The sequence below is a fragment of the Neomonachus schauinslandi genome, chromosome 3, assembly GCF_002201575.2.
Source record: "Neomonachus schauinslandi chromosome 3, ASM220157v2, whole genome shotgun sequence".
NCBI lineage: Eukaryota > Metazoa > Chordata > Mammalia > Carnivora > Phocidae > Neomonachus > Neomonachus schauinslandi.
Window position 1 is genome coordinate 43,271,439 of NC_058405.1, and position 13,779 is coordinate 43,285,217.

The window sequence follows — 13,779 nt, forward strand, 5'->3', positions numbered from 1 at the left end:
TATAAGTTATACCAGTGCATCAGTTAATCTGATTTATGTTTCGCTAAAGCACTATCACCTCACCTGATCCTCACGGCAGGATTATTTTCTGCCTCTTACACACACAATTATGCAACCTTTGACAAATCACTTAACCTTTCAGTTCCAGGTTCATCCTCTATAAACTAACGAGAAGGAGTGGCTCTTTTTCAGCATTGTTTATGTTCCATTCTCGTAATTTATTTGGCCTCTGGAGTTCCTAAGCGCTAAAAACCAAAATGACTACCTCTGTAAAGGAAAAAAATCTTACTTCCCAATTATGCACACCTACAGTTGTCATACACGGGAATCCCAGCAGAAATGCCTCCAGTTTCAAGTCTTACAAATGCAGCAATCCACTTCTCCACTCCATCGAGGGACTGAGATTTTTAAGTTGCTCTATGTTTTAGAGAATTGTTAATAGAAGACATCATTGATTTTTTTTTGAGAGTGGGTTTATATCTCCTTCTTAATATTCAACGTCCTATTGAGGAGTCTCCTTGGGATCTGAAATAACAAATTGCAAAATGTTCAAAGTCACACAGTCATTGTCCACCAAGTTTGAACACACTCTTCATTTGTCTTGCTTACTGCTCTATTTGTAAGTAGACCTGACATGTAAAAATAGCTCCAGCAGTAAACCTTTGGTCTCAAAGTGGCTCCCATTCCCCATGAGTGCTTTTATAACGATAGCTTACTTTGTAGTAAAGTTGTAAAGACAGCTGTCATCCAAAGGCTTTCACGAAGCATTTGCTGACCTTTAGAGGCTGCATGTAATGAGTGCGGTTGTAAAGTCTTCAGGGTCTTGCTTTGGAGTCTCTTCCTTCAACATAGCTTTCACATGGTTAACCCTAAATATACCAAACAAAATCTGATCATTCAAGCCTTATATTTCCCTTATGGTTCTCTCATTTCTTATGTATTCATTGAGTTCCTTTTTTTTTTTTTTAAAGATTTTATTTATTTATTTGAGAGAGAGAGAATGAGAGAGAGCACATGAGAGGGGGGAGGGTCAGAGGGAGAAGCAGACTCCCTGCCGAGCAGGGAGCTGGATGTGGGACTCGATCCAGGGACTCCAGGATCATGACCTGAGCCGAAGGCAGTCGCTTAACCAACTGAGCCACCCAGGCACCCCTCATTGAGTTCCTTTTATGTGCCAGGAAATATATGTCCTAGATATATGATAATGAACAACATCGTCATGTCCATATCCACTTGGAAATTACCACCTAGCAGGGTTGCTAGACAGTAAATAAACAAATACATATACATTATTTTATCAGGATTCTTGAATAGCTGGGAGATTCCTTTCCAATTCCTGTATCATTATACTGGTGTGCTTTTACCCATATTTTTCAAAAATGTACAACTTCTCAAGTACTCAAGACTGATTGCCAACTAATGTCTGTTGAGGGTGGGACAAATACGGACACTTTAAAAGGCAGTGGACGAGGGCTCCTCAAACAGTAGTTACCAAATCCTGAGTGGGGTGAGAGGGAATATATTCTTTTGAGGTCTGTCCGTTCTATAAGATCATTATTACATATAAAACATCAACTTTAAATTTCCGGTATCTGCAATCCTAAAAAAAGAAAGTTTAAACTTGATAACTTTCATGTCCATAATATAAATGAGTACAGCAGGAGCCTTTCAAAGTGCCTGTATACATTTTACCTAATGCCTCTGTTTTCACACCTACTCAGTGGCATGGTGATCACGTGAAGTGTCAACGTTCAACACTTAATATGATGTTCCTTAAATTGAGATTTCATTATGTATCATTTAGAGGTTGCTAGAAATAGACCATGCTGAGTTTAAAATTTATTTTCAAGTCTTTCCTTCTAATTTCATAGGTATAAAGTAACATATCAAGGATAACCATTGGGGAGGGGACATCCATTTTCATTCCCCATAAGGTATTTTTTTCCCCGAGAACAGATTTTACCTAGCCACATAGAAAATATTTTTACTGTAAAGAAAATAACTGTAGAAGAAGCAAGCAAGTCAGAAAAACCTTAGAAAACTCTGTCTAAATTATGCTAGAAAATATAAATGAGGATAACTGTTAGGTTAAACAACCTTATATATGGTTTGCTTGGCCAGATTTTTAAATGTGCCTCAAAAAAATTCTGACACATGGGAGAAGTTCTATCACCATGTTTTTAACCTAAAGTAAACTTCATATGCATGGCTCTTTGTTCCTGGTTTTTCTAATTCCCTTCACCCCAGTGGCTTAGTTGAGAGTCTCCAGCTCTATTTCAGACTTAATCAGTTCAGCATCTTCCCAGGTCTCGTGTGAACACATATGAAAGATTGGGGAAGTGAAGCTGCTCGATACAATGGGGGCTCATTAACATTGTTTTAACAAGCCTTGGTTTATGCGAGCGGTTGTCTAACATGCAGCTTTAATTTGAATCCACACTTCTCAGCATGGTAATGAGGGCTCTGCTGAATGCCAGTGTTTGTGCATATACATGAGCACTCTGCATTTAATTCAATCAAGAAAAAAGAAACTTTCAGACTCTAGCTTAATTTGGCTTTGGATTAACCATCCTGATGACACTAAAAATTTCCTTACGAACTCACATACCTTAAAGAAAGATTAAGAGGCCATGATGAAAAAGTGTACAACTGGTATTTACTTTAAAAGGAGAAATATTTAAATTTCTACTTTGGGGGTAAGGTCATGTCTTCTGTTCCATTACTGCACTAATAATGTGACGTGCGCTCACGTGTGGTTTAAGAGAAAGAGCACAGAGCAAGGTGTGAATTTCAGTTTTGCTACCTACAGCAATATGGTCTCAACAAGTTACTCCTGAGTTCTGGCATTTGTAAAATATACCCCCCGATGATATGCTATCTAAGATCAGAAAATAAGATGTACGTTGAATGATTAAAATAAATATTCATCTTATTCAGAATCAATGAATCAATGAAGTCACACACACACACAAATATACATGAGGAGGCATTAATAATTGTACACAATATTTTAAAATACAAAATTGACAAATTAGAAGTCATGGAAATATTGTAATTAAAATAGCTATGCAGGAAAAAGTAGGTTTCTGGATATTTTTTTACGAAAATACAAAATAAAACATTTCATCAACTTGAAAATTTGTTGTTTAACAAAAGCAAATATTTCAGAGTATATATTTATTCTATAATATAATGCATTATATATTATATATAAATATAAGAAATACACAAAAAGTAAATATTTCAGAATATATATGTATATATTCTAAAGTTTTATTTTCTTATACATAAAATCTGAAGTTTTTCAATATTTATACTGAAATTTCGTCTTTGCCTTCTATCCCTTAATAATGTATAATATATTGTCAAACTATGTGATTGTTTTTCCTTTATCTGCTGGTGAACTTAATTACAAGTTTTATTTCATATCCAAAGCCAAATTGAAATAATTAATATATAAAAGGTACATTCACTTTATTTTCCATAGTTCTCCCTTAAAACTTTGCAATGACTCTCCTTTTTATTCAGAATCAAAGATTAAGTGCTTATAATGACCCATGCGGCTCCTACCAGCTACTATTATTCTCTGGTTACCCTCTTCTCCAGCTACTTCTCTCACCTCATCCTTTATTTTCTTCTTACCCACTTGCTCCATTCAAATTGTCCCTGGCTGTTCCTGTGATTTGAAAGTTCTTACCAGTTATGTTCATGGCTAATCCCCTTCCTCCTTCAAGTCTTTGGTCTCATGTCATTTTCCTAATGAAGCCTATTTCGCAATACCATGTTTGAAATGAAAAGACCTCACCACTTGCCTGTACTCTGGTCCCCCTTACAGTTTTTCTTTTCTCCTCTTTTTATTTACAGTAATAATTACAATAATTTATTTAGTTATATGTCTAATGAGTATATGCACTTCATATCCCTAGCTAGAATGCAATATCAAATACATTAAATAATAAACTTATTAATTTTACTATTGCTTATTTTTATTTGATTAAGCTTATTGTTATAAACTTTTTGCTTATTAAGCTTCATTGCTAACTACATCCTCCACAATTTTTCATCTTCCTCCAACCATTGTTTAAAAATTTTTAATTATTTTTTGTGGGAGTGATTTTTTTTCAAAATTGGGCTCTCGAGTAGTACGTGTATAATATGCTTTCTAAATTATTACATGTCTTTAAGATATCCTCACTTTGCCTGGTTACAGCATTTAAGGGTCGTAGTCCTATACTTTCTTTAGTCTTTCTCATATCAAGACTGGCAAAGGAGAAACCCAATGCCAGTCTGACTTTTTCTCTTTGTATGAAACCTGTACTTTTCTGCCTGGAAGCTTACAATCCTAGTATGATTTTTTTTTTTTCTTTTGAGATCTGGAATTTTATCAATATATGCATAGGAACATTTCTTTTCTTTTTTTTTTTTTAAGATTTTTTTTATTTATTCATTTGACAGAGAGAGAGACAGCGAGAGAGGGAACACAAGCAAGGGGAGTGGGAGAGGGAGAAGCAGGCTTCCCGCGGAGCAGGGAGCCCGATGCGGGGCTCGATCCCAGGACCCTGGGATCATGACCTGAGCCGAAGGCAGACGCTTAACGACTGAGCCACCCAGGCTCCCCGGAACATTTATTTTCTTACAAATCCTGTCTGGAATTTAATGAGATTTCAATCTGCAAAACTGGATTTTTACTAATCTCAAGGAATTTTCTCATGTCTCTACTGTAATTATTGACTTCTGTTCCATTTCGTTCCATTTTGTTTCCTGAATTTATCACCTAAGTTTCTAGTCTTCTCATTTTAGATTTATAGCTCTTTATATTTTGCCCTATGCTTGGAGCTATTTTTCCCATTTCATTTTCCAAGCCACTGACATAGGCCCGACTTTCATTTAATACATTTTTGGTTAATTGGTATTTATGTTTTCTTTTGTTTAGGAGTGTGTATGAGTATTTTTTTTTAACCAAACTGACTACATTAATTACTTACAACATTCTAGAGAGATGATAGAATATGCGGCTAATGTGTTTATTTTGTTTTGCTTCTTGGAATTAGACACAATGATGTAAATTTAATGCTATTAAAATGAAAGCTAACATTTCTCAGCATCTCCAAATTGAGAAATTACCTTCCTGTAATCCAACTTTTAAGATTGTGACCACTTCAAAGCATACATGTAAAAATAAACATATTTCAAAATATAGGGAGCTCCTTGTTTTTATGAAAAGAGGAGCCACCAGCCTCAATTTCCAAAATGAAATATCTTTTGATGTTTTTCATACCAATGAGTCAAGGCACATTTTAAAAATGATGCAGCTGTTAAGTTTGAGAAAATTTCATAAATTAGAATCACTTGGTTATGCCTAATCAGAAAAGTTCTGTGTAATACACAGAAGTAGTCTCAGTGGAATTCTGAATACCAAATATGACAAATTCCATTGTCATATTTGTATAAATTTTTTATCCTATCTCACAAGATAATTTGACATAATTTATGATATACCAGTGAAAATTAGATTATATTTTTTTCCTTTGAAATTTAGAATAAAAACTGATTACTATTTTGAAGAGAATACAAAGAAAATGTGCAGAATAGTTGCTCCCTCACTGGTTTATTAAAGAAAATGTTTAAACTTTTTACACTGAATGACACTGATAAAAAATTTAAAGAACAAAAGTTAAGGCTTATATAATAAAAAATGGAACTCATCCATATGGTTGCCTTGCTTGTATAAATATAGTGTATTAAATAATTCAAGATACCTTATTCTTATGCATATAATACTATGGTTCAGTGATGCTTATTGTAAATGATGCAAAAGGCAGTATCAGAAGTCATCACCATTTTTTAAAAAATGGAACTCTCTATCTTTAGGTTGAGTTAATATTATAATCACTGATGAAGACTAGCATACATATTTTTTAAGATATTCTATTAACAATAGAATTTTAAGCTTTTTTTTATTTTTTCTTTTTCTTTAGCTTTAGAAGAAGAGCATTTGGAAACAGATTCTTTGTTAGCAATTTCACCAGCTACAAGACAGCATTGATCAGGGAAAATGTGGATGAGGAAGAATGAAATTTATTAACTTCCTGTGTTTGGCAAATACATATTTCTCAGATTGTAAAGATATATAATAGATTATATTATCCAATTTTTAAATATCCACAAAGATGAGTAAAAAAGTTTGATGCCTCCCCAAAATAATATGACATCTTAAAAAAATTTACTGTATGAGGTACTATTTCACTACCTAATGTTCAATTCTTAGGTTTATTTTTTTCAGAAGAAAGTAGAATGCAAGTATGAACATTGTTCTGAGACTTCATATTATGTCAAATAGTTTAAAGCTAGAATTATTTATATAACAAACATTAATAAATCCATCGTTAATGTGATAAATACTGCGACCTTGCACTTTTTTCACTTCACTGAAAGTATCAAATGATTTAAAGGGAAGCAATCTACAAAGAAAGGCCACCACATGGAGGAGGAGGACAAGCTGTTCTATAACTTCAGTTTGAACTGCAGATGTGAAAAGAAGGCAAACCTCTAGTTTTCAGTTAAGCATGAGTAGCTAAAGGTAAAATACAATAGTTTTCATAGATATTTCCTTGGAAAACTCAATTAGCTTTTATTAAAATAATATTAATTTCTGGCTTTCACTTAGAGTAATCTGAACAAGTAACATTTCCACCTGACCACCATTACAACCAACAAACTCAGGACAGCCTTCAAATTCATAACTTTAATCCATCAGAGAACCAAGGTGACAGAGCAACCAACTAAAACTTAAACTAAGGAAAGTCAGATACCTCCAAAAGGAAACCAAATATAAGTCTTTGCTTATCTGGAGCTAATTCTGTCAGACACTAGTGAAGGTCAGAAAAATATGGAATGACATATTTTAAAAATATTAATAACTTAAATAATATAAACATTAAAAAGAAAAAAAATTCACTGTCCAATCAGAATTATAAGTTCATCAAAAATCTTCCAAAGTTGAAGATGGGAAAAACTACTAGGCAAAAATTAAGAGGGTATATTGTCAATAGGCCTGTACTAAATCATGTTAAAGGGGGTGTTTTAGACAGAAGATTTAATACAAGACAGAAATTTGGATCTACCCAATTAATAATGAGCACTGGAACTTCTATAACTATTTCTATAAGGTAACTAATGTTTAAACCAAAACTAATAGTAATGTATTGTGTTTGTAGCATGTATAAAGAGGAAATGTGTAATAAGTTAGGCATATACCTTCAGCTCAGGTCATGATCCCAGGGTCCTGGGATTGAGCCCAGCATTGGTCTCCCTGCTCGGCAGGGAGCCTGCTTCTTCTTCTTCTACTCCCCCTGTTTGTGCTCCCTCTCTCTCCCTCTCTCTCTCTGTCAAATAAATAAATAAAATCTTTTAAAAAAGTGTACTCTTTTAAGATCATTAAACTAGATTTAAAGCAGACAATTTTATATAAAGGTAGAAACTGATTAATAAAGGGTAGGTATTTTCAATCCCATGCCATTATTTAAAACAATAAAATTATTAATACCAAATAAGGAAAGAAAGAGGGGAAAATGAACAGATGGAACAAATAGAAAACAGGTAGCAAGATGGTAGACTTTAATCCACCCTCAATAATTACATTACATAAAAAAGTCAGTTAAAAGTGGAGACTGTCATATTGGATATTTTATATTTACCAAACTATATGTTGTCTACAAGAAACCTACATAAATATAAAGATAGAGATCGGCTAAAAATTAAAGGATGAAAAAACATACCATGGAAGGACAAATTGAAAGAAAGATGTAACAGCTATACTATTGTCCTATAAAGTTGACTTCAGAACATGGAAGTTTATGAATTAAGTAATGATATTACAAAATGATAAAGATGATAATTCCCTAAGAAAATATACAATTCCTAAATGTGTATGCATCTCGTAACAAAACAAACATGAAGCAACAACCAATAACACTAAAAGTGAAGTAGACACATCCACAGTTTTATTTGGAGACATTAATATTCCCCTTTCAACAGCTGACTGAACAAGATCTGAACAACAGTATCAAAACATTTGGCCTAATTGACATTTATAACCCCTCTTCAGTGAGAACAGAAAAACGTATACTGTTTTCAAGTGCACATGAGGTAATCAAAAAGAAAAGCTGTATTGTGCCTCATAAAACAAAACTTAAAATATTTAAAAGACTAGTCATTTTACAGTTATTTGACCTTATTGAATTGGAATGAAGTAACAAATGTATCAGAAAGTCTGCAAATATTTGGAAATTAGCTCCCTTCTAAGTAACAAATGGATGAAAGAGAAAAACAAAGAAAAACTTTTTAAAAGTTTGAACAAAATGAACATAAAGACACAATATGTCAAAAGTATGAAATATAGCTAAAGTAATCCTTAAAGAGAAATGTATAGCATTAAATACTTATATTATCAAAGAAGAAAGTTCTCAAATAAATGAACTATGCTTCCACCTCAGGGGCTCAGAAAGAACAGCAAATTGATTCCAAAGCAAGCACAGGGAAGGAAATAAAAGACAAGAGCATAAATACACAAAACTGGCAAAAGAATAACAAAAAAAAATTCAATTAAATGAAAAGCCAATCCTTTGAAAAAAAGTTGGTAAATCTAATCAAGCTCTAAAATCCAAGAAATAAAGAAAAAGAGAGAATGACACAAACTACCAATATTAGGAATCAATGATGGGATAATATTACAGACCTCACAGATATTTTTTTAATATTTTATTTATTTGACAAAAAGAGACAGAGTACAAGCAGGGGGGAGCAGCAGAGGGAGAGGGAGAAGCAGGCTCTCCACTGGGCAGAGAGCCAAATGCGGGGCTTGATCCCAGGCCCCTGGGATAGTGACCTAAGCTGAAGGCAGATGCTTAACTGATTGAGCCACCCAGGTGCCCCCAGACCCTACAAATATTAAAAATATACTTAAATAATATTACAAAAATATCCATGCTCGTTATTTTGATAATTTAGGTGAAATACAAAAATCTTTGACAGAAATAAATCGTCAAAGCTCACTCAAAAAGAAATTGACTGCATAGCCTTATATTTCATAAAGAAATTTTACTCCCAGTTAAAAATCTTCCCATATAGGTAAATTCAGGCCCAGATGGCTTCAATGGAAAATTATACTAAACATTTAAGGAGGACATCTTATCATTTTTATAGACAATCTTCCTAAATATAGAAGAAACAACACATTTTTTAAGGGGCCAGATTAATCTGATACCAAAACTCAATAAAAACATCTTAAGAAATGAAAACTATAGACAAATATCCCTCATAAACATAAGTACAAAAATTCACATCCAATCATTAGCAAATAGAAACCAGCAATATGTAAATAAGATATTGTAACATGACCAAGTGAGCTTCATCTCCAAAAAGAAAAGTCAGTTCAAATTCAAAAATTAACCAAGGTTCTTCACCTCATCAACATATTAAAGATGCAAAACCGTATCATCTCAGCAGGTAAAGAAACATTTCTTTAACAAAATTCATATGTATTTATCATAAAAATTTATGCAAACTAGAAATGGAAGTGAATTTTCTCAACCTGATAAAGGGAACTACCGTAAACCTAACATATATATAAGGTAACATATATACTGATGAAAGACTGTGCCCCCTACCCCATACCCCCATTGTCAGGAACAAAGCAAATCTGTTTGTTCACTACTTCTATTCAGCAACTTGCTGGAGGCCTTAGTTTGTTTAATAAAGAACAAAGAATAGATAAAAGTCACATCAATAGGACAAGAAGAAATAAAACTTTTTATTCACAGCTAACATGATGGTCTTCATAAAATCACAAAAGTTTTACAAAAAACTTGATTGGAACTAAATGAGCTTAGTAAGGTCACAGAATATTAAGATACAAAAATCAATTTTATCTCTAAAGACTAGAAATGAAAAATTGTAAATTAAAATAAAAATATCACTACTTACACTAGCACTGAAAGCCTTACATACTCACCTAAAAGTCTTGCAAAATATGTGCAAGATCTGCATGCTGAAAACTACAATACACTGATCAAAAAAATAAAAAATACCTAAATAATTTGAGTGGCATTCCACTGTCACAGATTGAAAAATTCAATATAATTAAGATGTCAATTCTCTTTAAACTGCTTTCTAGATTTAATGTAATGTTAATTGAACCCTCAGCAAGCTTTTCCTTAAGAAAATTAACAAATTCTAAAATAATAATAATAAATCAACAAATCCAATTTTCTGTAAATTTAGATTACAAATTTATATAAAAAGGATAAGGATCTCTCACTGGGAAAACAATTTTAAAAAAGAACAAATTAAGGAGCGCCTGGGTGGCTCAGATGGTTAGGCGTCTGCGTTTGGCTCAGGTCATGATTTCAGGGTCTTGGGATTGAGCCCCAAGTCCAGCTTCCTACTCAGAGTCTGCTCTCCCTTTCCCTCTGCCTCTCTCCCCTTATGAGCTCTCTCTCTCTCTCTCACACATGAATAAATAAAATCTTAAAAAAAAAAAAAGAACAAAGTAAGCTTATAACACTACCTCTCTCTAGACCTATTAAATGATACAGTAGTCAAAACAGCATGGAATTAGAGAAATCATGGGCTATATAGATCAGTGCAAGTAAAAAGAAGGTCCAGTAAAAGATGCTTAAATAAAAGTTCAAAGATGCTCAACAAAGGCTTAAAGATAACTCTTCAGAGAAAGGATACTTTTTCATAAATAGTGCTAGAACTAAGGGACATATGTTGGCCAAAAGTGAAACTCATCTCTTACCTCTTACCCAAATAAAAACTTAAACTCTATCATAGACCTAAATGGAATGTAAAATAAAAAACAAACAAATCAAAAATCTTTAGTAGAAAACACATAGGGAGATCTTACATTAGACAAAGATTTCTTAGATTCAGTCTTGAAAACCACTTACAAAATAAAACAAAGAGAAGCTGGACTTCACCATAATCAAAATGTTAGGCTCTTTGACAAAACATATATTAAAGGAGTGAAAGACAAGTTAGAGATTGGGAGAAAATATATTAAAATCACATACCTGTATTCACAAATATAAAGAACTCTCAAAGTTCAACAATAAGCAAATATTCCCCAAATTGGACAAAATGTTTGAACAGATACTTCTCCAAAATAGAAATATGGATGGCAAATGCATGCAAAAGAAGATGCTTAACATCAAATCATTGGGAAAAATAAATTTGAACCATTCTGAGATACCAATATATGCTTATTAAATGGCTAAAAAAGTTACTAAGTATCGCCAAAAATATGGAACAACTGGAATTTACAACATTTTTCTTTGGAATTCAAAATGGTACAGCCATTTTGGAAAATGTTTTGTCAACTTGTTATAATGTTAAAAGGACACTTACCCTACAACCAATCAATGCTATTCCTATATATTTGTCTACATGAAATAAAAGATGTATGCTCACCCAATAATCTATATGCAAATATTTATGACAGTTTTATTTGTAATCAACAAAAACTGAAAACAGGCAAATTGTGTTTAACTGTGAAAGCAATAGACAAAATGTTTTACATCCCTATGATGGAATACAACTCTAGAATACAAATGAATAGACTAATAATACATGCAATGATATGGAAGAATCTCAAATTGGAAAAAGCCAGAATAAAAAAAGCTTTATATTGCATGATTCAATTTACTTGGCTTTCTTACAAACACAAAATCCTAGTGACAGAAAACAAACCAATGGCAATACTGGGGAAGGCAATGTCTATAAAGGAACATGAAGTGATTATTTAAGTGTTGGAGGGGTTCTATATCTCGCTATCAGTGGTAGTCACAAGATTGAATATATTTATGAAACTAAAAAGAGTACATTTTACTGTATGCAACTTATACCTAATTAAAAATGAAAAAACATATTTATAATTATGTTATATATAGCTGATAACTCAGTTCCTGCTGGTTTAGTTCAAAGCTAATTCCTATTTGACAAAAGGAAATAAGTTCCTTTTCTTAGATTATGTAACAAAATTCTAGCCAATTATTCTAATAAATTTATTTTCCTATTAGCATTAAATATTTGTAACTGTTGATAGTCAATATTCTTTCTTAAAAATGAAATATATAACCAAATACACAAAATTAGCTTTTTATAAAAGATCATAATAACAATAGCTCTGTTCTTTGAGGATGCAACTGTGAATCTTTTCATTGTAACCTTAATAACCTTATAAAGATTGACTTAACTGGGACACATATTTTAGACTACACAGTTTCAATGTATTAAAAAAATTCAGAGCAAGTGTTCAAATAGGCTTTTTATTTTTGGTTTTTTTTAATTTTTTTTTTAATTTTTTTTTTTTAATTTTTTTTTTTTAAAGATTTTATTTATTTATTTGAGCCAGAGAGAATGAGAGAGAGAGAGAGAGCACATGAGAGGGGGTAGGGTCAGAGGGAGAAGCAGGCTCCCTGCCGAGCAGGGAGCCTGATGCGGGACTCGATCCAGGGACTCCAGGATCATGACCTGAGCCGAAGGCAGTCGCTTAACCAACTGAGCCACCCAGGCGCCCTAATTTTTTGTTTTAATTTAAAACAAATTTTTGGCAGCTCTCTTTATTGGTTACCAGAGGGGAGATGGGTGGGGGGATGGAGGAAACAGGGGATGGGGATTAAAGAGCACACTTACCATGATAACATAATGATAATAAAAATAAAATGATAAAAATTTTAAAATAGTCTTTTTAAGTGATTTGATAGCTAACATCTTGCAAAGTACTTTTCAAAATGTATACTGTAATTTACATAGAAAAATCTGGTATGTGAAATACATATATTAGTAGTAACATATTTCAAGACTTACAGTATTTCAAAATAATATTACAATCAAACTTTATGATGCTTTTACAGTGGGAATAAATTACACATGGAAACATTTGGATGAATGTGTATTCTAACATCAGATAGATCTATCCTTTGGATTTTTGCCTTCTGAGGCAAAATTTCCCCATTTTTAACATAAGGGTGGAAAGACATAGATGGATAATAAATAGGTTTGCAAACTGATCAGATCTATGGCTCTAAAAAGTCACATTAACTATAAAGTAAATTCTAAAAGTGGAGAATGAGTTAGAGCTGGAAAAGCATGGAAATGGAAAGTGTGTAGGTTGCCTACACTAGGTGTTGTTAACCAGTGAATGCCAGTGGAGATAAAGAAAATCAGACTAAATATATTTATTTTATTAGAAAAGCTAAATAAAGGTAACTGAAAGTATAATGCAAAATCCGTTGTAGCTGTTCACCTAGACCTTAGTCTAAGAATTCTTTTGTGTAAACTGCTAACAATCACATTTGTCGGCTAAAGGCTCAGGGCTTCACCCAGAAGTAATTTCAAAGTCTAGCAGTAATACTTATTAATATAAACCCTCAAAAATTCCTCTGGCTTCCATTTGGGTGGCAAGTTGGAATTTCAGTCTTTCATAGAATTTTTCTCCCAACATATTTCCATAATGTGAATGGGTAGTACTAATTTAACGGGATACATGCACCCCAATGTTTATAGCAGCATTATCTACAATAGCCAATTATGGAAACAGCCCAACTGTCCATTGACTGCTGAATGGATAAAGAAGTGGTACACACACACACACACACACACAATGGACTATTACTTAGCCATAAAAAAGAATGAAATCTTGACATTTGCAATGATGTGGATGGAGCTAGAAAAGTACAATGCTAAGTGAAATAGAGAAAGACAAATACCATATGA